At 29.3% G+C, this 12746-nt stretch overlaps 1 protein-coding gene across 5 annotated transcripts in view; it reads right to left on the bottom strand.

Moving 5' to 3' along the window:
• Asap (ArfGAP domain of ASAP) overlaps positions 1-12746 on the bottom strand; it is a 49534-nt gene that overhangs the window by 35437 nt on the left and 1351 nt on the right. The window lies entirely within an intron of this gene.

Here is a 12746-nt window from a genome sequence, read left to right as displayed (position 1 = left end):
ACAGAGGTCGAATTATATGTCTTTTATTGCTATATTTTATCAGTCTGCCTACTCGCCTATTATCGATTAGTTGATATGTTCGTCAGCGATGTGGAAAGCAGAACTTTCAACGTTTCGTAAAAAATAAAATAAATTTGTCAAAATTAGATAATAAATTTTTTGGATTACTTTAAATATGTGATGTTATGATCAAAAATGTTTAATTTTGTATTATATTATTTTTTATAGTGTATATTATATTTTTTATATGTACATTCATTGTGCGTGTGTTTGTGTTTTGCGTGTTGTAATGTGTATTATACGTATGGGATGTAGGTAGATTGAATAATAAATATAAAATTTCCTAAAAATATATAAATTATAAATTTTATCAAAGATTCAAAATTCATCTTTCTATTAAATTTTAAGTATAAATCTATAACTTTTCTTTAGATCCGTTCCTGTTTTTTAATTGCAACGTTTGCGGCTGTTATTAGCCGTCTTTATCTATATAATTGCACTAATTGTAAGCTAATAATGAATCTAAAAATAGTGCGTCGATGCACACACAATACTTGCGACTTGCGCGCACATTTTTCCTCTTTGTTTGTTTTTTTCCTATATGTAATATTCCATGAAAAAATAGACATCGCTCGATTAACGGTTAAACGCAACTGTTCGTTCTTTCTATGTGCGTGAGTTTTGTGTAAGAAGAATTACACGTGAGAGAAATGCTTCAAATCAATACATTTCTTCATTATTCGATATTATTATTTGAGTAGTCATTTTTTATGTTGTCAAACTAAATTTTATTTCATTAATTTGTTTCGAAATTTAATATTAATTTTTGTGGTCAATTTTCTTGGCTTCTTTTTCCTATATTTTATAATTAAGAATATCGAGAACCATTTATAAATTTTATATCATATAATAATATAACGTATCTCGATTTAATAATATTAATAAATTAAGCGATGTTTCTTTGCACATGTCTCGGTAGTATTTTTGCCAAGTAACTCAATTTTTTTTTACGCGACTCGAATTTTCTTCGCATATATAAAGCGACAGATGTCGAGGCGGAGCGTTGAGATCGCGCATGACTTCCGGGAGGGCCGGAAGAAGTAAGACGTGTTTGGCCTAGCACAACCGTCCGCTCTGGCAGACTGCTGTTGGATCTATCCGGAACTCCCGCTGCGAGGCGGATGCGTAATGCGACATCGATTTTCTATAAACCTATATCTCTACAATCTACAATAACGTTCCCGCTCCGGCCAGGACGTTATCCCGAGTTTCTTTCGTATTCGCGCAACTTCTCTCATTTTTAATGTCAAGACTGCGACAGCCGTAGACATTAAACTATTCAACTAAAAGTAAGATTTCAAGAAATAATGAAACGTTCTTTGTTATGAACAAAGAATACCATTTCAGGTATCTAACTAATATCTTATTTATTCTCCTCAATTTATTTCAGCTTTTCTCTCCAATGTTTCAGCAAATGAAAAATTAGCACGAGCGGAAAATTATACTGGGAAAGCGCCAGCTGATTGTGAGTTCAGTCTTTCTCCCTTTCGAGATTAGATTTCATCGCATATATACATATACGCTTGGTGTCCAAATTGGAAAAGCACAATGGAGCTAGATTGCAGCTGCATCAGGAGGATGCATCACTGTACTCATTCTTTTTCGCCACAGTTCGTTTCGCGTAGTAAGTTTCTTTTCGTTTTCTCGCTATCGAACGATATCTTTCCGCACGGTTACGTTCGCCACGCGTCGTTTTCACGTGGCGAAGAGAAGAATTTCTGCAAGACCTTTTCGTATAACTTTAAGTTATATTTTTATTTCTATGTTAAAAAAAAACATTTATCTATTAATTAATTTATTAAAAATTGCGCAATATCGCGAGAATGAAAATGAATTAAATATCTCTCAAGCATAATGTGTCATGATAATGTATGCTGCTAAAATAAGCGTAAGAGTAGGTCGCCTGAATCTGAAATAGATTAGTCGTATCTTAATGATAAAAAAATTTAGCACAAAGGATTATAGTAAAAATCACTATAATGAAAACCTGAAGTTTGTTAAATTAAACACATTTAATAATCGCATAAAAAACAATTGAAAAATCTTATATAAAATATCAACAGAAAAATATAAAGAAAAATATCAAATTTTGATTGACACACAACTTTCTTATTATTCTATTATTATATACGTTCTCAACTTCAATATATTTTCTCGAACATATTATTTTACGATTCAAACGAGTCATTAACTGCGTTAATAAATTATAACGTAAAACTAGTCGCGTATATTGATGACCTTTTCGAAAGCTTTTTGCGCGTGTATTTTATATTTAATGCTTTTCGATTTCATGTTTCATCTTTGAACTTCCGAAATTTCCGATTTGCTGCCTACTTCCTATACTTGTTCACTACTTAAGAAATAAATGGATGTTTATAGCTGAAAAACCGTTTTAAATATGGGATCGTATATATATATATATATATATATATATATATATATATATATATATATATACAGGGTGTCCGGTGGTTTCACCTGTCGTAGGCAGATTCCTAGGATCATTTGGAGACGATTTTTCCTCAGCGAAAATGTCGAGGGAGGTCATCATTTTTTGCATGTTCCCAATTTTTGTCATCATGTATCTTTGTAACTAAGTCTTAAATTAAAATTCTATTAAAGTAAACTCTATCTGAAATTAACTGAAGAATGTGATTTTGTTAATATTTTATTTCCACAAGGCTTAGTTTGTGAAAAACCCTTTATTTTCAATCGCTTATTACTCGAAAATTATTGGTGCCTCGACATTTTCGCTGAGGAAAAATCGTCTCCAAATGATCCCAGGAATCTGCCCACGACAGGTGAAACGCGAACCACCGGACACCCTGTATATCGTCTTCCTTCAGATAACAGCAAGTCGGTTATCATAAGGATATTCGATGACAGAGAACTATTTCTTCGGAATTTATTACACTAGAGCGGTCGTTATAGAAAGAATACGTTTCCTAAAAGAATTTCAAAAAGAGCTCCTTTGCTTTTTGTTTATTATCATGTATGTTTTTCGCGAAAAGATAAATTATAAATTGCAATAATGTTTTGTTTCTCTTAATCACATTTTTCTTGATCTTATTTTGTTATTTAATGTTTTTTCTTTTTATTTAAATTATTATTATTATTATTAAAATTATTATAATAGCACTGTGCTATATGCAGATGTGTTATTATTCCAATAATATAGTTTTCTTAAAATTTAATTTTTTTACGAGTTTGCACAAGTCTATTCTTCAATTACCGGTTGAAAATTAATATTTAAACATTCACATATCTCATTTTGTAACTCATTTTGCTTAAAGCATTTTGATGATTGACTGACTATTCTTTGTACTTTTAATCTAACTAAATTTATAATGATAAGGTGCAGCAACATAAATTTAATGTTTTGTATCGTAAATCCTTTTGCATGTCAATCTTAGGATCTCGCGAATTGCTCGCTACAACATCATGTCTGTGTTGAATTGCAAGTTATAACCTGGAAGTTAAGCGAGCGAGAGTGCTCATTACATTCCAACGTAAATGGCTAAACACAATCTCAAGAAAGCGTAGCGAATTGAATTATCATTCCAGAAATCGGCGCGAGAACAAGTTCAATCACCTTCATAGATTGATGTATATAAATAGAGTATATATAATAGAGATGCATAGAGAAATATCTATTAATAGATCGTAACAACCAAAAAGATTTATACATAATAATAAAAGTATCTTATATATCACAAAAAGTTCTGATAAATATATAATGTGTACAATAGATTTCGCTCTCTCTTTCTCTTTTCCTTTCTTTTATTATAATATTTTTTTAATTACAGCTTTTTTAGACAAGCCAAAATTAATTTAATCGATAACGTCGAAATATTTATATTTTTGATAAATTTATAACAATCAAATTTTAAGAGAGAAATTAAATGTGATAAAATTAGATATTTTAATTAATTTCGAGTAAACAAATTTAACATGAATAGAATTTTAATTTTTGTTTTCTCAGATATATGAAACATTCAAATATCATAAAAATTATAACTTTCCTCGATAACTTCGTAAAGGGAAAAAAAAAAAAAATGATTTTAAATTGATCAATCTGATGAAGTACAAAATTTAAAGATATATAAAGATGTTTTATGCGCATATCATTCTATTTTTTATACTTCAGTTATATATGTATATATTATATAATAGTAATCAACACTTGAAGAATATCAAAACATCTCGATTATTTAATATTTTTGCGCAAACAGATGCAGATTCTCTCGCTTAAATTTTCGCGAAGAGAACGAAAGGAATTCCCGGTCATGTGCCGGCCTTGACAGACCATTCGTATTGTTGACGTTTACACACCGTGATTTGCAAGCGTTTATGCGCCGCCACGCGAAATCGCTTGCCATCTCTCGAACAATTCTGCGCGCCGCAACAACGCCCAGGTATTTCGTAAAAGTTCATAAAAAAAAAGAATATTGCGGCGGTATTACGCGATGGTGTAAGAGCGATTAAAAGACAAAGAGTAGCAGACGTCGATAATTAAGTCGGCCGCTTTCGCCGCGGGCGCGGCTCGGCGCGAGACGATTTGCATGAAATTGCATCTTGATAGGATGCGCTCGGCGTATCTTTCCGCTATATCAGGAAAGGTCGTAGGAGTGCTCGTTCCGCGGAAGTAATAATGCACTTACAGACATTACATGGACGATACGTTTGGAGAATTTTATCTACAAGTCAAAATATTTGAAACTTTGCATGTAAAAATCATGAAAAATTTATATATACATATATATTAATATTAATAATATATGTATAATAATTAAAATGAAAATATGTAATAATATATAATCAAATATAATTTTTTATTATATATTTATTACAATAATGAAATTTGTGCAACTATTAGAGAGTTAAGATTAATTTCTGATTCTAAATGCATTCGATTACTTCCAATACTAAACGAACAATCATGCAATCGAGAGACATCCACTTTGGTGAACGTCCTCGATCGCGAAAGCAGCCTGTTTGCGACCATTATCGAGGTATGTATTCGTTTCAATTGCTAAGAATCGCTCTATCACCACAACAACGACTTAAAGAGCACCCGATTATATCGCGTTCAATTGCAAAATGTGTTTGCGCTTATTGGGTTATATCGACGATGTGCGGATATGGTACAACCAATGAACTTGATCCCGATAATCTGCGAGATAATTTATAAGGATATAGCATAAATGATGTACAGATTCTAAAATAATGAAAAAAAAATTTTGAAGATTTTTTTGACAATTAAATATTCCGATTTTCTTTATTTAATACAAAAAATTTAATCGCCTTTAAATATTTATTTTTTAAATATATGAGAGTGCATCATGATTTTTCAAATTGATATAAAATATAAAAATAAATCGCGTTAAAAATTTATTTAATGTCGAAAAAGATTTGCATATTTTAATTCGCTGTAATAAATATTATATTTTTTTATAAATATTTATTTTCTATTTGGGGGGAAAGAAAAAGAGAGAAAGAGAAAGAGCGGTAAACCAAATCATTTTCATTAATTATATGTTTCCGCTGTTTTATTTATCATTAATTATGATAATTTCGAATGAATATCACACAATGATGTACAATGTCTCAATTACTGTCAAGTAATATCGCGATACTCGCGAATGCGATTTCTAAATGCACGCATCTCGCTATGAGATTCGCGCGTTGCAACGAGATGCAATAATCCGAGTGAAAGTCACGGAGAGAAAGGACGATTTTTCATCGCCAGCATCATAATGCGGCACGCGATTTAATTTTTAATCGCTAAAAATATTATAAATAAAACAAGGGAAAATGACCGCGTGAAGAAAAAGAATGTTTCTTTTCTTGAATTATTAATTTTATATATATATATATATATATATATATATAATTATATAAATTTAAAATTCAATCGCGGTATTGCACATTGAACGAGATTGAGAGAACACGATTAAATAATTGTATTACATACTACATTATTATATACAATTTATTATCAGCGTTAAATTACTGCTTAGTTTGATGTAGAGCTTTTCTTCAACAAATTTGCTTTGCGATTTTAAATCGTAAATCCGTAATGATCCTGCTCTTAATCGTAACGACTGGGTAAACGCACCGTAAGATATCACAGCCTTTAAAGTTCCCCGTTCGGAAGTTAGACGACGAACTGGGTCGCCCGGGAGATCTTTAGAAGGCAAGCTAATACGCAATCGCGCAGATGACAGCCAACCCGAATTAATATCTTCACATGTAAGAGTTTGAACGACTATTTTTTGCCATTCGCTGTTTCTTAGTGTAATTCGCGACATTTATCCATATTAATAACATATTAATAAATATTAATCTACTAAATCATTAAAATGCAAAATTTCATAATTAAAATTTCATAATTAAATTGCAATTAGCATTATAATTAATACTGCGTTCTTCGGTAAATACTGAGATCCCCATTAAATTTTTTTTCTTACATTCTTCCTATTTTTTCCTAATTTTTGTATATCACAAAACGTTTAAACCTTTGCTAAGTATTTTAAAAACTGTTTGCTCTTAATTTGTTTACGTTTATAGAATAATAATATACGAGAATAAATAGAAAATATTTCGCGGACATTATTTCAATCACTGCTTATTTCAATGTCAGCTCTCACTACTCCCACTTAAATGCAATTATAAGCATCTTTCGTTTTTATTTTTTTTTTTATTTAACTCAGTTTAATTCCTATCTACAACCCAATATACGCCCAATTTATTTCAATTCGCCGAATTCAATCTGATCAATTAATTTCATTTAACCCATCGCTTATTCGGTTATACTTTCATCATATTGAGTGATAGAGTTCATGACATTGATCATTTTGCTTTATTAAACGTATTTTTTCATTTCTTATTCGTAAGAATTTGCGTCATCAAAAAGCACGCACAGTATTCAAGTAAGATAATAATAGTAATAATAATAATAATAATAGTAATTATTATTATTATTAGTAATAGTGGTAATAATTTTATAGAAGAGAGAGAGAGAGAGAGAGTTTATTTTTTGTCTAATAATAATATATACACAGTTTGAAAATTTGTGTTTTCTTGTTAAAAACGGTCCCCGTTAAAATTTTTGTGTTAAATATTTAACACGTTCATGTGTTAATTTAACATATTGCTGTCATGTTAATTGAATTCAAATGTTAAATTATTAAAACAACTAAAAAAAAGTGTAAAAATAACACAATGTATATCTATTTTTAATTTTACACAATAAATATGTTCCGCATTATTAGTGACAAGATTTATCTGTTAATATTTACAGAAAAAAATGTTAATTTTACTTTATAATATAAATGGGGATGATAAAATGTAAAATTAACAATTTTTTTAGTTAATTTTTACATTAAAACTATGTTAATTTTACACAAAATTTATTTTAAGTTTATTTGAAGTTTACATTTATTTTATGTTAAAATATTAACACAATATTCGTGTCACCATTTAACATATCCGTATTATGTTAAATTAACACAAAAATTTCTGTGGACCGTTTGGGACATGTAATATTTGTTAAATTTAACACAAATTTTTCAACTGTGTAGCAAATTGTCTAATAGATAATATACATATAGTAATAATTCCTTTTTTCATTATTATTATTCTATTAAGTCAGAATTAAAGCGTACATTTAATCTGCTCGTATTCACGACCAAAATTGATTATGTTGCGCCATCGGCCTAGCCTAGATCGTTCGCCAAACTACAATCCCGAGTGTCTGATGGCTCTTACCATAAAATGTCGTCCTTACGAGCGGTTAACGTTCGCCCGATAATCAAATGCATGCAAGGTAATAGATCCTGCCAGTCTCCTCGACGCCTTCGAGTACCTGAATGACTCTTACATCACTCCGCGTTAATAGAATCGCTCATTTGCGATGCAAGCCTTTGCTGCTTTCGCGTAGTCGTTATCGAGAAGAAATTGCGAAACCACCACAACTATGCCGCGTTCCATTAAAAATATTTTGAGTCAAGAGTAGTATTGTTTTTACATATATAATTAGATTTAAACTCTTTTTTCATATTCTTTGTTTAAAAGAATAAAAATAAATAAAAAGTCTTTTAGAGATAATATATTGACACTGTTTACGAGAAAATATTTTTTGAATATTTTTAAAAATTTTGATCACAGACAATACATGTTATTATATTTAATAGATATTTTTTGTATATTAATGCAGATGTTATACGCATTTTTCTTACGTGAAAAAAATTGTTCTAAAATATATTGCGTCGAAACAAATAATTTACATGACCATATTGCTAAGAAAATATAGCGGCACACGTTTTTTTATGCTCAATGAGCGACGTATTTTTTTGTATGTACATATTATAATTTCATTATTTAAATAATTTTAGAGACGCATGTCATTCCCTACTCTTGACCCTGACTGTCTTCGAGTTACCCACTTTCCCGCTTTAGCACTTGGGACTTATGACACCACAGTCTACGAAATTCGAGCGTAGCTATTTTAGAATTCGTCGCGTTCTATTTTCGTCACTAATAAAAGGGAGAGAGAATGAAAGAGAGGGCGAGAGAAAACTTAAATAAAACACCGGGATCCATTTAATGATAATTTCGAAATTTGATTTACGCTACTGTATGTCAATTAAGCTGCTCATATATAAAACATAAGAATAAGTAAGTATGCATGATTTAACTGTTAAATTTGCAACTGCGGAGTATCATATACTATTTATTTACACGATTTTTATTGTTAACTGTATTTGTAATATGTATTTGATATATATATATAGTGTAAGTTAAAAATTAAAACTTTATTAAAAATTTTAAAAATTAACAAGTTGACAAAGAGATGAGTATATTGAATGTCGAAACTTAAAGGTTGAGTACTGAGAGTTGAGTATTAAATATTAAAAATTCAACAAATTAAAACATTCATACGCCAAGAAACTAAAAAATAATAATAAAGGAAGATTGAAATTACTAATCATATAAATATGCAAGAATATCATCGAAAAATAAATCTCACGACGATATCCTCACCGTCTATTTAATTAACAGATTTAACATGTTCCACAATTGCGAAACGTTTTCCCGCATTATAATCGTCACGACGAAGATGAGAGAATTCTCGACAAGGAAAAGAAGAACAAGAAGACGACAAAAAGGAAATCGGATCTACGAACATGTTCCTCGTGGAATTTTCTCTTCGCGAAAATTCTTTGGATCGTTAAGGAGACGTGAACGACGTGCATCTCTTCTACTCTTTCTCTTTCTTACGGAAAGAGAGGACGAATGACCCGGAAATTCCGACACGCCAAAGTGGATATTGAACATACTTCTCCAAGCAGAATTAAGGCAAAGTCTCTTGTCGTCTTGGTCGATGAATAATTTTTTATCTCGAGATCGCATAATAATATTTTATATGATTCGCGGAACTCGGTCATAAAGTTTTAACTAAGTGATACATCAAAAAGGAACGCAAATACTATTAAAATGGCAGTATTCGTGAAATAGATTGTTTAAGAATCCGTTCACAGTTGAAATAATTTTTTTCGAACTCAATACTCAACTTTTAAGACCTCATTATCTATCTTTATATAGTTTAGAACTATATCTTTTCTTTATTTTCCTGTTTCTTGTTCTGAAAAAAATTTAGTTTAAATTTGACACTCGGATTAAATAAATGAGGGAAATTACTCTATTTAAGTTGTTACAATTTTTAGAAGTAATATCAAAATCAGAATGATTTAATTTTAATTCATGCTCAATAACAGTTTTATCAAAACAATCACAAAACTGTCTCTTAATCGGAAATTAATTTTCATGAAATTATTATATACGATTCTGTGAGTCCCGTAATAGAGTTAGCCCGCAAAATCGTCCTTGAATTTATTGATTCGATCAATATGTCTAAATTTGATTCAAATTAGTTGTTTGTCTGATAAAGAATTGTGCTGTTTTTTCTCGGAATTTACGGTCTCGTTCATTAGGTATTTGAGGTCACGTATTGTTCATTAGGTATCTGAGGAAAGATATGAGAACGGAATTTTTTAAATGCTGAGTAATATCACATGATAGTCGATGAGAAAAAAGAAGCCGTTATTTTTGATTGCTAGTTTTGTGGGTTACATATAAAGTCCGCGAGCGATCGATGTATCAATTATGCGAAATATTATCTTATAAAAAACTTTATTTGGCTTCATCTCTTTCTCTCTCTTTCATATTCTTTGAAATATATATATATATATATATATATATATATATAATATATATAATATATATTTAACAAAAAAGTAATTATTGGCGGTGAAAATAAAGCATTTTTTTGTTGAGATAGATATTTTAATTATTTTTTTTTTTTTATTTGAATGACGAGATACGATATTGTTGGCTATTTAATTAATATTTCATTATTGCAAATGTACACAGTTGAAAAATTTGTGTTAAATTTAACAAATATCACCTGTCCCAAACGGTCCACAGAAATTTTTGTGTTAATTTAACATAATACGGATATGTTAAATGGTGACACGAATATTGTGTTAATATTTTAACATAAAATAAATGCAAAGTTCAAATAAACTTAAAATAAATTTTGTGTAAAATTAACATAGTTTTAATGTAAAAATTAACTAAAAAAATTGTTAATTTTACATTTTATCACCCCCACTTATATTATAAAGTAAAATTAACATTTTTTTCTGTAAATTTTAACAGATAAATCTTGTCACTAATAATACGGAACATATTTATTGTGTAAAATTAAAAATAGATATACATTGTGTTATTTTTACACTATTTCTTTTAGTTGTTTTAATAATTTAACATTTGAGTCCAATTAACATAACAGCAATATGTTAAATTAACACATGAATGTGTTAAATATTTAACACAAAAATTTTAACGGGGACCGTTTTTAACAAGAAAACACAAATTTTCCAACTGTGTATTAGCCATAAGAAATTATAGAATACAGTATTTTATAAAAGTATTTGAGCCAACACGTGCGATAAAAACAGTTATAAAATTAAAATTAGTATTCTCATATATTATGTATGGCAAATTTTAATAATGGATTTTTTAATACATTTTTATTAACACTTTAAATTTAATTTTAATTTGTATTAAATAATGCCGGACAATTTTCAATCTCACTCTCTTAAAATAAAAATGTGTTTTCAACACATAAATTACTAACAATTCAACAATTAATATACGAATATTTTAAATAATAGAATAATTTATATAATTAAATAAAATCTTTTAGGAGAGAATTTTTATATGTATTGGCATAACTTTTGTCATCAGGATTCCTCTCTATTAAATTAAAAACATTCCGTTAAAACATTTCAATTTAAATAAATACCATTATTTTAATATATGGCAAAAATGAAAAACATATTTGTTGAGCTCGATATAATATTTATATTATTCTTGTTATACGCTTATCTTAGCATGATACATGCAGATTATTAGGATTTGGATTCTATTTGATAGAGATACGGTATCATAGTCATTCACGCATCCGCAAATTGGGAGTGTCAACGTGAAGCGAAAATCGTACCAGAAACTGGCAAAATGATGGTCATATGTATAGATGCTGACGACTTGGTAGAAAAATGTGGTATCCACACAATATTTCTATGAATATTATATTTTATGTTAAGCTGTAGACGGCTTTACAAGTTAATTTAGTCAGCTTTATCTTTAACATTTCGCGTTTTAAAGTGATGACATATCGGACGTAAGAACATTTATATTGCATTGCTAGAGAAATGAGCTATCAAACAGTGAGTACAAGCCGATAACACAGCCAGGTTCTTAGTATAAGGAAATCGGATTTCAAAGCACGTGCGACGAGATAATAATAATAGCCTCATCATCGACTACTTCGCAGTTTAAATGCCTCGGTATTAGCATCATCTTTACACATTTAAAAGCGTTAACGGTAATAAAACTTATCGCCCTTTTCCTCCCTGTTCATATTAAAATACATAAAAAAATAGAGCAATTAAATGTGAATAAAAATTATATGCGCGTAAATTTTATGATTAATATTTTTATAATCGATTCCAGCTTGATTTCTTCGCGTAATAATCTCTCTCGGAAAAAGATGGCCAAAAAGTTTGCAGAAAGTGTTAATTTTTCGCATATACAAATCAAAAATATTACAATGTATAAATATAAATATATGTATATTAATATATAATAAATATATTTATATATTAATTTATATATTATATTTATATATTTCTTTTTATTAATTTATATATTAATAAATACATTAATATATTAATAAATATATTAATATATTAATAAATATATTAATTTTTGCAAACTATCATGTTTTTCGAATTTTATTTTTACATAAAAATAAATTCATAGAAGTTATTGCAAAAGTGAAAAGTGTCCAGCCTGCCGTAGGAATTATCATAATTATCGATAAATATCCGTAGAGTTATCGGAGGACGCACAACTGTGCGATAGATATACACGCCCACATAGCGGCAAACACGCGCGTGACCCGGTATGGTTAACGTTGACACAGAGAGAGAGAGCGGGGACAAGGATTCATCAATACGAGGCGAATAAAGATAGAAAGAGAGAGCAGTTGATGTGACAACATGCAGTTCTCTCCCATGATTCGCATATTTAAAAAATATAGGAGCAAAGATCACATA

Source organism: Prenolepis imparis, unplaced genomic scaffold (assembly GCF_030444845.1).
Source record: "Prenolepis imparis isolate NDT839.2.m4 unplaced genomic scaffold, iyPreImpa1.0 SCAF_10, whole genome shotgun sequence".
Lineage (NCBI taxonomy): Eukaryota > Metazoa > Arthropoda > Insecta > Hymenoptera > Formicidae > Prenolepis > Prenolepis imparis.
This window is presented reverse-complemented; position numbering and strand designations above follow the sequence as displayed.